Here is a 13931-nt window from a genome sequence, read left to right as displayed (position 1 = left end):
TTAAATATCTTACTTGCAATTGAAATTTTTAAAATTATAACTGTTTGAATTAATATTTATAATTAATTTTTAAAAAAAATTTATTTCCTCTCTTTTAAAATTTAACTGTCATTTTTTCTATTATTATGACTCTTATAAATTATAAACTTTATATTAAAGTTGATTTGGGAAATTGGGATTGATATTAATTGTGATCGTTTTTAATATTTTTAATATTATATAGTCCTTGTAATTCTTTGTTGTAAAAAATTAAAGTAGTTACACCGCATGGGACATTCCTTGTGGGACCACAAATTGTTTCTTTTCTTTTCATGTGGGTGGACTCGAAAATGCGCATATCTCAACCCCATGATATGATTTTGACGCCTTTGGGCGCCAAAAAATTTTTTCAACCTCTGTTCCTTTTTTTATTATTTAGAAAAAAAATATAAAGATCATCTTCAAATGTTAAGTAATGTAAACTTTAACAGAGATACCATATCAGATGCTTTCATTTTATGACTTGGTAACTATTCTAATTCGAATGACCAGTTTGAAGCAAAACGATTTGTTGTTACATTCTTAGAAATCAAGCATTGTTGTCGTTTCCTTTCAATTTTAACCTTGTTTATTTTGATATATATATATATATATATATAACACAATATGATAGTTGTCGCGCCTGATTCGGAATTTCCTGAGGAGGAAAATCAAAAAAAATAAATATTTAGAAGTTACCATCAAAATTTTAAAAAATAATTTTGAAAATTTTTTTGACATGTGATCTACATATAGAAAAAAAGTAAGGGAGTCGATTACGCACGGGGAAGGTGTTAAACACCCCATAACACCCATTCATGTGAATGATTTACCTTAAGTTAACTATATAAATTTAAATGACTTTAAAAAATATATTAATTATTCTTAATAAAATAAGATAAAAAGAAGAAAATTAAAAAGAATAAATTTTATTTATTTATTAGTTGAACTTGACCTAAGATAAAACTCTATGGCCTATATACCCTTTTGAGGAATTAAAGTTCACATAGTTCAAGGTAAAAATATGTGTTTCTTAATTGAGATTTTTTAAAAAATTATTTATTAATTTTTTATAAAATAGTTTTAATGTTGGTTTTTTTATTTAAAAATATTTTATTTCTTTATTTGTGACAAAATTTTGAGAAATAATCTTGGAAAAATTATGAAAATTTCATGTATCGAAATCAATCTTTCAAATATAATTTATTTTATTTTATTTATTTTAGAAAAATATTTTATTTTAGTTAAGGATAAACTGTTTTAAAATGTACTCATGATAATTTATCACTATGTAGGATAAATTATTTAATTTATAAATTTGTAACAACTCTAAAAGTTTCATGCAACTGATAATTTTAAAATTATGTACATGCGATAATTTATTACTATGTAAAATAAATTAATTAATCTATAAAATTGTAAGAACTTTAAAAGTCTCATACATCAAATGAATATAAAATTTATAAGGATTATGAAAGTCTCATGCATTAAATAGATATAAATTTGAAAGGCTATAAAATATTAATAAAAAATTATTAATAAAATGAAATTGAATATTTGTAGATACCCATGCTAGAGTGAATAATTTTCTCTAGTCTTGGGATCACGCACATGAAGACAAAAGAATAGGATTCAAGATGAGATAGGAAAAAGAAAAGGAATGCATAGAGATTATAACAAGTCCACGTCGTGCCATCTCAAGGAGACAAAAGAATTGCAATACATATGCTAGTTAGTGGAGATTCAAATTAAGCTTGTAAGCAAAGATTTATATTTTTGAATTTTTATCGTTTTCTCTTTCCTTTCTTCAATTTCTCTCTAACTATTTCATATTCTATCTTTGCTTTTCTTTATATAGACTCCTATATTTAAAGTTTTTTTAATATCTCAATCATATCGTGAGCAATATTAATATTTTATATATTTTTATATTATTATTATTATTTAGAGATTGAATATTAATTGTTATCTTTTCTATTATTATATCCTAATTACTATATTATTTTGAAATCTTTAAATCTTAATATTAGATATTAGGTAATCTTGAAATCTTCAAATTATAATATCATATTATATTATATTTTAATTATTTTAATTATTATATCGTGATCTAGCTTGCATATATTTTATTATTATCTTTGTACCCAACTTTTTTTTTCTTTGTTTTCTTGTTATAAAATATATATTTTTTATTCCTATTATTTTTGTTTTTTATCTTTATTGTAGATATTATCTTATTTATTTATTAGGACTCAAACAAAATATGGTGTTCATAATGGTATAAAAAGTTAAGTACTTTCATTTTATGGATGCAATAATTGTTTTTTTATTGCATGCATACAAGTATCCTTTTAATAGATAATTTTTTTTTTTGAAACTATAAGGTCAGTACATTAAATGTGAGTATCTTTTTTAATAGGAATTCAAAACTTAGTTTTTTATATTGTGAATGATTAATCCATTTTGCTAAACCCAATATCTCTATTAGTGTATACGGTAGCCGTTAATAATTACATAAAACTAATGATATAGAAGTATGGCATCATGAGAAATATATGAAAACTTAGGTCACATTTACCTACTAGAATGGAATGAATTGAAAAAATAAAGGTAAAAATTAGATTATCAAATGGGGTAGATGGACACATTCACAAAAGAGAGGGATAATTTAATTCATAAGGTTAAAAATTATAATTTATGAAATTTTTAGAGGTTGTAATGATTCCCACATTTGTAGTATATATTAATAAATTTTATTATATTTACCATAGAAAAAAAGATAATTTATTTTATTTTTATTTTAATTTTTTTTAATACATTCCATTTCATTCCATTCTAGTAATCACCAAACGAGACCTTATGGTGATTATTTTAGGTTTTTTTTTTGCCAAAATAGATAAAGTTAAATGTTTGAACTTTGATATCATAAAAAATATATACTAGAAAAGTTATAACTATCAACCATGAAATGAAAGATATAAGTTTAGTGAAGGGATTGAATTTGATGTAACACTGCCAGTTATTTGATAATTGTATAATCATCAAAAAAAAAAAAAAAAAGAAGAAGAAGAAAGAAGGAGAAGGAGAAGAAAGAAAAGAAACGAGTGGGTGACAAGTTTGTAGTGTGAAACGTGGTGTGCACACTAGGAGTAAGAAAGGCACAAATTCTAACAGCCAACTAACTTTTCCAAATTAGAGCAGTGAAAAGGAATAGAGATTCATAATTAAATCATTCTTTATTTCTTTCTTTTTTCCCGATTTTCCATTGCCCAACAAAAATCCAAGTTGTGCTTTACAATGATAATAACTAAGAAGAGCATGTATGTATGTGCATGTGTACATATATGTAGATATATATAAATTTATTATTATATATACTTCTTTCTCTTTCTTGACTATTTGAATATAATACTTTTTTTAGTACATTATAGAAAATCTCAACGAACAAGTTAACCCTTTGGATGTATGAAACACATTATATCCTAAGTTTGTGTTTGATTTATATTTTTATGAAATAAACACTTGCCAAAGTGATTAATTGAAATTTGCTTAAAAACTATATATCTTGAATATTTGCATGTACAAAACAAGCTTTTTGTTTATATATGGAGCATAAAAAGGAGCCAAATATATTCAAATAGGGAAAAAGTCCATTTTTCGAAAGTAAGTAATTTTAGGTTATAAAGGTTATATATAAGCCTAAGGTTTATTAACATTAGTCTTTGTGGTAAAAGGATGATCAGTGATCAAATGCACGTGCTTTCCTTCACTTACTACGCAGAATTTGTTGACCATAATCCTATTCCTGATAGCTCTCCTGGCCTGAGTCACATTAATCCTGAATTCTCCATGTGCTTTTGAAATTTGCTTCCCCATGAATTCATTGTGAGGCATAATAGAAATTTACAAATTTGTCTACTACTAATATATCTTTTTTCCCCTTCTAAATACAGGACTATGAGAGTTCAAATATATATTTTGGACTTTTACTAAAAAAATTATTTCCATATATGAAATCTTTTTTCCCTTCCACTAGACCCATTTAACACTCATATATTGTTTCTTTTTTTCTTTGTGGGGCTTGTGGACTTAAACAAGAATTTGCAGTTTGCACGTTATTGTTGGAAGATTTTGTAAAAGAAATAAAAAAGTGGTTTGACTATAATTCTCGGAATTAATAAGTTGCAGTAAATACAAAATGAAAAATTACGAGGATTTCAATTATTGTTGCTGAAATTAATTTATTTAAAAATTTTATAAATTTATTATAAAACAATTATCTCAATTTATAATAAAAAGAGTACAATATATCTTCAGTAATAGCAATTTATCATTAGTTAAAATCTCATCAAAATAGAAGTGTAAGAAAATACTTATTTGTAGCGATGGGAGTTGAGTCTAATGAAAAAAAATTTATAAATGAGTTGATATGTTTTTATAAGTTAAAAATATAAAAACAGTAAACTCAAATAATAATAATTTTTATTTAATACTCGATTGTATCTCAAATAAAATTATTACTAATAAAATGACATTTCTATATATTACAAAATACGAGTGAACATTTGAATCCAATGATCATTTTCAGTCAGCAAAAATGGGGACTTAAAAAAAAAACACAGATAGAGGGAGGAAAAAAAAAAAGGGGATAGGTCTAACTGGTAGTTAGAAGCATGCATGCACGCACAGCGCGCACACGAAGTTCAAACCCTAATAATTATTATATATTAATAATTTAATTTTTTTGGATTTCTTCAACCAAATAAATAAACTAAAGGCTATTAAGTGGTGGATAAAAGTAAACACCTTGTGTGAAAAAGGGTAGCCACATAGTTGACAATTATCCACTTATCTTCACTGTAAAATACAAGAAATATATTTTTCTTATCCCTACGCTTTTTATTGAAAGAAAAAAAGGATTTGGATTCTACTTCAATGACATTATAGGACCAAATGAGTCGTGCAAGAGCAAGAGAATTATATATAGGATTAAGGTGTAAAAATATTCACTAAATGGTTAGCTAAAAACACCCAGTAATTTAAAGTAAAAAAATAAAAATACCTATAATATTATCAAAGATGGTGCAATGTTAAATATTGACTGTGCTTGCCATATGTTAATCTTTGTTGATATAGGTTCAAAAAGGGATAAAAAAAACTCATGAAATCATTAGCCAAAAATATCTAGTAGACTAAAATAAGAAAAGGGCAGAAGCACCCATAATATTACTTTATTAGGTGCAATAATGATCAATTTATTAAAATTTATGCCACATGGTTTCTTTGCATCTCACGTATTTTAGCCCCTCCGTCCTTCCCTACTCATTTTTCTTGTCTACGAAACCTAAAATTCAACACAATGAGATATGTTGCACACAATCAAAGATCAAGAATGAAGAGAATGTGGCTCACTGCAAAAAAATGCAAGTACTTTATGAAGGAGGTTATCTCTACTCATAACGCCTTCATGACTACGCACATCTCCTACACCAATTATCTTAAGAACATTGGTACAACCTTAATTCATTTTGTTCATGATGAGGTTTGAAACCCTCAAATAGTTTTTAACATTACTGGAAAGAAACAAACAATTTAACTTACTAATTGGTCAAAATGATATTTTTTCACATGGTAATGTTTTTTGTCTACGTTAGTAAAAAAATGATCAACCATTGCTTATGTGTCAGTTAAATGGTTAACATTTAAAGAATTTAATGAATTGATTATTATTGCACCCACAAGTAATATTATGGATATTCCTTCTTCTTTTCTCACTTTAGGTTACTAAATGTTTCTAACTAATGACTTTATGAGTATTTTAACATCTTTTTCAGTCCATGAGTCAAGATTGACATGTGGCTAACATAATCAATAGCACCATCAGCATTTAACACAAAAAACTGCAGCATTAGGACAAGTTAATGATTTGGTCACTTTTACACTAACGTTAATAATATTATATGTATTTTTATCTTTTTTCTCACTTTAAATTATTGGATGCTTCTGACCAACCACATGGTAGTTATTTTTGCACTTTAATCTTTATATATATATATATATATATATATTATATTTATAATATAAGATTTTTATATTTAAAAATATTTTTCTTGCAGGCCCTAGCGACAAAAAAAGTCGCCTCATAAATAAATTGCATATGGAAGCTTACATGCTGTCACGTACACACAAACGTTACTATGTGGTCGAGCAAGTTTTTAAGTATACAGTGGTATTTGATTTATTCAGAAGACATTTTGTGAATATTATTTGTGAAACTGACATTTTTCAGTGAAATATGGACATACACCAATGAACACACCAACATGTTAACGATTGGTTTAAAACTGGGATCTCTTCTAGATGAATTTGTGGCCTAATCTCATTTATGCTTACACAGCATTGTTGAATTTTAAGAATTAATGTGAAATTAATACGTTTATACTTGCTTATGAAAACGAATAAATTTGATGAGAATTATATATAATCCAACTCATTATTCTTCAAATTTTAAAACATGCACAAGAATAATGAAAAACAAGTCAACACGTACAATTTTTTTTTTTTTGAAAAAATAAAGGAAAAAGCATCTCAATCCTTGTGATATGAGAACACAATAGAGGATCCAACCCCATTGTAATTGTTTATTTTGTCTTTGTTAGGTGGTCATATCAAAGAAAGAAAAAAAAAAAGAAAAGAATGACAAGTCAAAGTAAATGTGAGCTTAAGAAAGTATGGTAGAGGTTATAAATAGGTAAAGCATGTGCGTTCCGACAAGGAGGAACATAGTCATGAGATTTAGGTTGGAGCAAGAAGACCAAGAGCATCATAATGATTCATAAGAGACTGTTAATAATGTATCATCACTGTATGTGTATGTGTGTGTCACTTGTCAACCAACCTACCCATGAATTTAATCATAGTGTAGTGGTCATTCAATACAAGTAATTCAACCCAGTCACTTCAAACACTTTCTTTTACATTTTGAGCGACCAAAACAGGATTTCTCTCACGGTTGCTGACTTGGGTGCCTCAATCATTTTCACTTGTCCATACAAAATCCATGATTCTCATTCATACTCACGTTTGAGGATAAATTTCTTTTCATTGAATGTTTCGGTTCTGCAATTTCATAGCACAATAAACATTTACAAGGAGAACAAATTTTCATCTATCAAACAGGTGATTGGAAGTTTGGTTGTCGTATTTTATGTATAGAACAAATGTAGTCAGCAAGTGTCTATGCAAAAGAAAATTAGTCATTATCATTGAGTGTTTGCTTCAACTAGTAAAAAAGTTGTGCCGATTTAACTAGAGATCTTAAATTTGAGTCCTAAAAATGCAATCATGCCAAATATTTAATGGAAGAGCTCGTCTTTCAAAAGAGTCCTATAAGTGTTTAACTTAAATTAACCCAACCCTCATTAAATTCCTTTAGCTCAAGTCAAGCAGGCCTAAGATAACAAATGCAGTATATAGCAAAAATTCCTATAATCATTCAAAGAGAAACTGGTCACTGCTGCCAACAAAGGATGCTCCTAAAATTTGAAAAACATACACTTCTTATGTTGTAGTCTATGTTTAGTTTGATTTAACTCTCATACATGGTACATCTTAAAAATATTGAATATAAATTGGGGTCTCTACCTTCTTTGATTTGTCCTTTTGAGTGTTATTTTTTTCCTTTTCCTCAAGAGTCAAACAAATAACAAACCTGCCGTCTAAGACAATGTGATTAGTTTTTGTTTTGGTCAAGACTGTGGGAAGATGTAGCAATTTTTAAGGTCAAAATGCACATATAAGGACAATGGTTCGACCGTTGGGAAGAAAAACGAGGGAGCAACTACTTACCATTTCAATCTAGAGACACAAAAGCCATATCAAATTCAAAGCATATGGACCCATTTGAGAAGATACCAAATTCTAATTTATTGCTCAAAAGAGAAAAGAACTAATCAATTAATTTACATTATCACCAATGTAATATAATAGCAAGCATGTGTGGGGAAAAAAATTAAACCTCCATTATTTTATTGAAAGAGGGCAGTGATAGAGAGGGTGACAAAAGGTCTACCATATGGAGAAAAAATCTCAATTTTAAAATATTGAATTCAGTTTTAGTGGTTTATAGAGTCAAATAAATTTGATCCTGCATATCCCAGTTAGATCCTATTGTAGTGTGGACCTGTAGTGAATCTCAAGATTGCTTTACATGACATGAGGTATGAGCTTATAAAAATAAAGTGTCAGCCAACTTTACCCCAAAAAACGATTTAATGGATTTGGTTTTAATTTATTTCTAAAGTTTTTGCCATCCATGACATTAAGCATTAAAAGCAAAAAAGAAAAAAGAAAAGAAAAACCATTGATTGATTGTTTCCTGGTTGAGACACACCATGCTTTAGTGAGATGATTGGGTGAAAATATAATCATAATCCAAGGTTAACATCATTGATTGTGATTGCCTTGATGCTTAAGCGAATTTTTTGGGTCCAGTCTCTATTATCCAGTATGTAAAAGCAATAATAAAATCATTTAACGCATTCACAATAATTTTCCTTCAATACTAATTAACAATACATGCTATCATAATCTCTAGCAATTTTATGAAGCCACCCCAAGACGCTCTCGCAATTCACTCACCATCTCCCCCAATCTGTTATTTAATCTATTTTTCTTTCCATCACACAAGACAAATGGTGTATTCATGTATGAAAAGTCGTATCAAAGCAAATTTCAAATCCACCATAGGTATGGTGAGAGAGGCAATTTGGAGTATCTTTAATCATGATTTTGCCCCCTAATCATACTTTTTTCAAGTACACTTTAATATTGTGCTCTTTCTTTAGAGGTTACAAGGCATGAAGGATATATATTGATATTGGCATGATGACTTTGACTTGTGAGAAATCTCTATTGCTCAGTGGTCCCTTTCTCTCAAAAGATACTCAAGCTATCACTTCAATATGCGGCAGGCCCCTCTTGTCTCCTAGTCTTTTAACCTCTTGAAGCAAAGTGCATTAGATTGTTCCCAAAGATTCCGATACTAACACTGAAGATTTTTGAGCAAACAGCAATACAGACCAAATTATTCATGAACACACATATAGATACATTATCAAGTAAGCTTTGCCGAACAAAAAGAATACCTTTATGTCCATCCACAGTTGATTTGATTAGTAAAGTTCTTTGTAATTAAAAATTTGGGTATTAAGGTCAAGAGTTCAAGTTCTCCTAATATAACAAAAAGACAACTACTGTTAAGTAATGATAATAAAAATGTAGTAAATATTATACATCTCCTGTTTTGTGTAATAAAGAGAATTTCCTTCCCCTACACCAAACACACCCCAAGAGAAGAGAGGAGAAGAAAAGAAGAAGGAATTCATAATAAAGGGGACATTGTAAGTGCTCAAGGGCACTAGATTTCTCCACACAATAAAAGAAGACAAATTTGTGGAGGTTCAAAAAGTAATACGAAGTGTCATGCACATTATGTTATTGTAATGCATGTGGGTCCCTATGACCCCTTATTGCCACTCCTTATAACAAACAAACAAACAAACATGGCCAACAGGCAACAAAGTGAATCCCGTTTTTGTCACCCAAAGAGAGAGTGCAGATATGACTTAACATATCCTCAAGAAATGACAATTCATGCAAATGGCTTTAGTCATCACCTCTATATCTTGTTCCACAAGAATCCCATGAGGCCCATTAACCTGAATGTGGAATTTTAGTTATTAAAATCATCCAGCAAAAGATAATGGAGCATATTCTCATGCTACTATATGTCCCACTTAGAAGCCTTTCCATGAGAGACAAGCAATGAGCGCTGAGCAGCACACGCCCAGAAATGGCTCTCAGGTTGAGAAGAGTATATTGAATATTGAAAATAGAAAGTCCTCCGCATCAGACGGATAAACAAGAGTGAATTACAAACATCAACTAGGACCTGAACTCCACAGTTGCATTCAGGAATCATTCAACTAGTCACTTTAACAGATAAGAGGGCATGTAGGCATGCAAAGTACCTGAACATGTTAAAAAATAAATTGTTGTGATCTGTTCTTACTTCCACCTACCAAACATAACACAATTCTTAACTCCGCCTCCCCCCTCCCCCAAAAAAGAAAAGAAAAGAAAAGAAAATCATCCTTTTTAGCAAAACATTTAAAGAACTTCTAAGAGTTTCTTCTATTTGTCACTTCCTTCCATCCCATCCGTCCAAACAAGATGAAGAAATACACCAACAGGTTAGCAATTAATAAATTTGATTTTGAAAGCACAGACTAGCAAATAGCAACACACATCTGTGTGATAACATTAACGTCACCCAGCAAAGTAAATCTGCACAACCAATTGACCAGTGCAATGGCATTTCCAAATGTCATTAATGAATTTCATAGGAGTCATGTTCTTCCACACTAGTTTCTGACGAGAAATATATGAGATAGCTTATCGCTTGCCCTACGTGATCAATATTAGTGTAATCTCATTACTCGCCTCTAACATGTCTACATCAATTTATGAGTAAAACCCCAAAGAGAACAACAAGCAGTTGTAAGACATACTAGCTCACAAATAAATATGAATACACAAACCAACGCTCGGTTCTCCAATCAAGCATAGAAAATGTAATTCCGAGAAAACATGCATTATCAAAAAGCCATATGAAACCCTTCTGTAGGATTGTAGGGGAAACTGGGGAGAGGAAGGATGAGTTAAAGACACCTAAGGGATGCAATCTATTTTTCCACAAGCACACTTTGTGGGTTTATTTCATAAGGGTAATATTGAAAAAAGAAATTATAAGCCACTCAATCCCATCCATTTTACTGCAACTTGCAAACAATCGTAAAGGAATTTCCTCCCTTCCCTCATTAATACACCCAAACAATGGAACGACACATACTTGCCATTCCATTACCTCATAAACCAAAGAAAATTATGCATCCAGAAAATGAACTGCCCCCCTTTTTTGGTAGCAGAAAATGAAATCTCCTTTGTTTCTATATCATAAGGATCTCAATCATTTAGAGAAGATGTCTGACACAAACATGATGAAAATGACCAGCACAACCAAACACTCTTAGAATAGTATTACTAATATGGGCAGGGTTGTGAGACTAACTCTTCAAGAAAAAGAAGGTTTACAATTTGCAATGTCAGATATCTAGAGGAAAATAGACATATTTTTGTACCTTTGAACCAGGGAAAAAAAAATTGCCAAATTACAATGTGGCAAAGTAACTATTCTACATTTTTTATTTTTAATGGGAATCATAATACAGGGATGGGTTTTGGTACAATATGAAACGATACAGAAGTTCTAACAGAGTTTGCATTCCCATCAAACACAAACCCAATCTACGGTAAACCAAAGGAACTAAATGACATCAATACTTGGCCAAGCACGCAGCTCATAACATGCAACCTCTTAAACAAATTAACCTAATAGTCAATAATATTATACGATGATAAAGGACCACCATTCCATTTATAGGTCCAGCACCAAAAGAATGGTATCCATTACAGCTAACAATTCATGAATAAACCCAAATAAAAAGGAAGAGAAAGATTTGAAAACGCTATACTGAGTAGTAAATCAGCTTGCTCATTGAATGTGCTTAGGGATTTCACCTTTTCTCAAAAGGGAAAGAGAGTACTCTGCAGCATCAATGAGATCATCAATGTTGTGCAGTGACCGTTCCTCAGAACCGAGCAAAAAAATGGCACGTACCTCTGCCTTCTTAGACATTCTAGCAGCTAAATTAAGCGGTAACTTCGGAGAGTTGAGGCTTCTTAATATTTGGCGATAGAGTGAGAGAACCCTTCCTCTATTTTGGGCCAAATCCTCTGCTGTAGCCCATATCAAGCCCTTTGCCATCTTGCACGACTGCAGCCGTAAATAAAAAGAAGACCAAATGAGTTGATGGGTTAATATTAATAATAATTCCAAATGCAGAGCCAGGAATCCCAAAAACACAAAGATACTTCAACGAAAGAAAAATGCTTCGTCAATTTTTTTCATCAAGAAATGCTTCTTTGGGTGGGGGGTGAACAAAGAAAACTTTGTTGTATCAGAAAAATTTCAGCTATTCATTTCAATTGGAAATGGTTCCCATGACAAATACAATCGTGATGGTGGCTCAATACAAAAAAGTAAATCTAAATCAGAGAATAGCTAATGCAGCACCACTGAATTAAAATCCATCATGTTAACAGGACTTATTTTAAGAGATGGGAGCATAAGCGGCCCCTTGTCATTAGCTTTGGCAGTTTGGTAACTTCTAGTTATACCAGAAAGAATCATAGTTCATTTTCTGCACCCGCTAACCATGCACTCTACTCTATAGTATTTCACCAATTTTATTATTAAGCTCATGGTCCAATGTCACTAAAATCATCATGAAATTTAACCCAAACCTTGACTGTCCCACTTTGCTCCAACCAAGATCCAGGTACGATTGCAAGGTTTATTTTCTGAAGTTTACGGTCTGGTTAGTGAAAAATTAGAAAGGATTGAAATCTTAGCCACTCAACTATAATAGTGCAGAACCTGGATAATATGTTCATTGAAAGAAATAATGAAATCAAGGTTAAAAAGCACATTGATTTCATAAACAAAACAAAATTCAAAAGTTGTTTGGTATGTTTTCATTTGAGACCCCAGAAGTATCACTTGTCGTCTCCCCCACCCCCCTTTCTGAAATATCTTGTGAATTTTTAAATGGTATTTTATTTGTATATGGCTATAATCACATATAAACATCGTGCGATGAAACATACATAGAGTACAATCCACCTCAAATCGACAGTCCCTATCCGAAGTTTCGTTGATTGAAACAACGAATCCTGGGAAGATGGAGAAGACCTCAAATTTAACACATGAAACTAAGCACTTATAATTTATTAACATCAAATGAACTTACATAGAAGTTTCCCTCTTCTTAATACCATTACTTGTAAGTAGAGGATACTCAAGAGGTGGTGGTGCGTGCTACGAAGTGACCCAAAAAATCTAGCATTTAACATAGTTCCATGCCTCTTAAAACCATTATTCGAAATTACTTGAGAAGTAGACAATTCCAATACTGAAGCATAACGTAAAGAGAAGAACATGAACTAAATTTTTAAACATCCAAACAAAAATATATAAGGAGAAGACACGGTCGACTCTCTAAAAAGAGTTCTGTAAACGCAGTAATAGCAGAGGACATTTACCATGTTTTCGTTAAAATAAATGAAAAATCATATTTTACTAGACTTCATCATGTAACCATAACAGCCTTGCGACCCAGAACTGAAACATATCTTTAACTTAAACCCACATTAGAAATAAAACGCAACTTCCAAGCCGTCTCAGCGGAAGTTACCAAAGTCGAAAACCAAACGAGACAACGAAAGGGGCACAGCTGATTAACCAGCAAGAATAAGACCAGGCATGATCCACACCTTTAAACGGAACAGCCTGAAGAAGGTTGCCAGCGGGAAATGGTAAGATAACCTTCGGCGGCACTGCTCTCCAGCTTGTCCCTTCGGTTGTTCTTCGCTCGTGCTTCTCAGTTTGCTCTTTTCCGGCTATGGCAATTTCTCTCTTTTCTCCAAAGTGGCAAGTTCCATTTATCATTTTATATTACAAATTAATTTTAGAGTTTATTTATTTATTGTTCATTTTTATCAATTGAAATAAATTAAAATTATTAATTTACCGATACAATCTAACTGACTATTTTCTTTCAACTATAGTAACATCTAAATAAATACTTAAGAATATAATTTTAAAACTTAATAAAGCTAGTTAACTTCATAATTTTCATAAACTTAATCTAATTGACTATTTTCTTTTAACTATTAATTTATCTTTTTATAAAAAAATCAAATTTATAATTCATTATTTAAAAAAATATATA

General features: G+C 30.5%; 1 long non-coding RNA gene across 1 annotated transcript; it reads right to left on the bottom strand.

Moving 5' to 3' along the window:
- Positions 1 to 8772: 8772 nt before the first annotated feature.
- Positions 8773 to 11797, bottom strand: LOC129287291 (uncharacterized). The gene is made up of 3 exons (XR_008587635.1): positions 11659 to 11797; positions 9165 to 9249; positions 8773 to 9067 (listed from the first exon to the last, which is right to left on the bottom strand). It is a non-coding gene; the product is annotated as an uncharacterized LOC129287291 (long non-coding RNA).
- Positions 11798 to 13931: the final 2134 nt, after the last annotated feature.

Source organism: Prosopis cineraria, unplaced genomic scaffold, assembly GCF_029017545.1.
Source record: "Prosopis cineraria cultivar Desert tree isolate PC_DT_omini unplaced genomic scaffold, ASM2901754v1 PC11, whole genome shotgun sequence".
NCBI classification, from domain to species: Eukaryota; Viridiplantae; Streptophyta; class Magnoliopsida; order Fabales; family Fabaceae; genus Prosopis; species Prosopis cineraria.
Note: the sequence above shows the minus strand (reverse complement) of the source record. Positions and strands in the feature narration are given on the sequence as shown.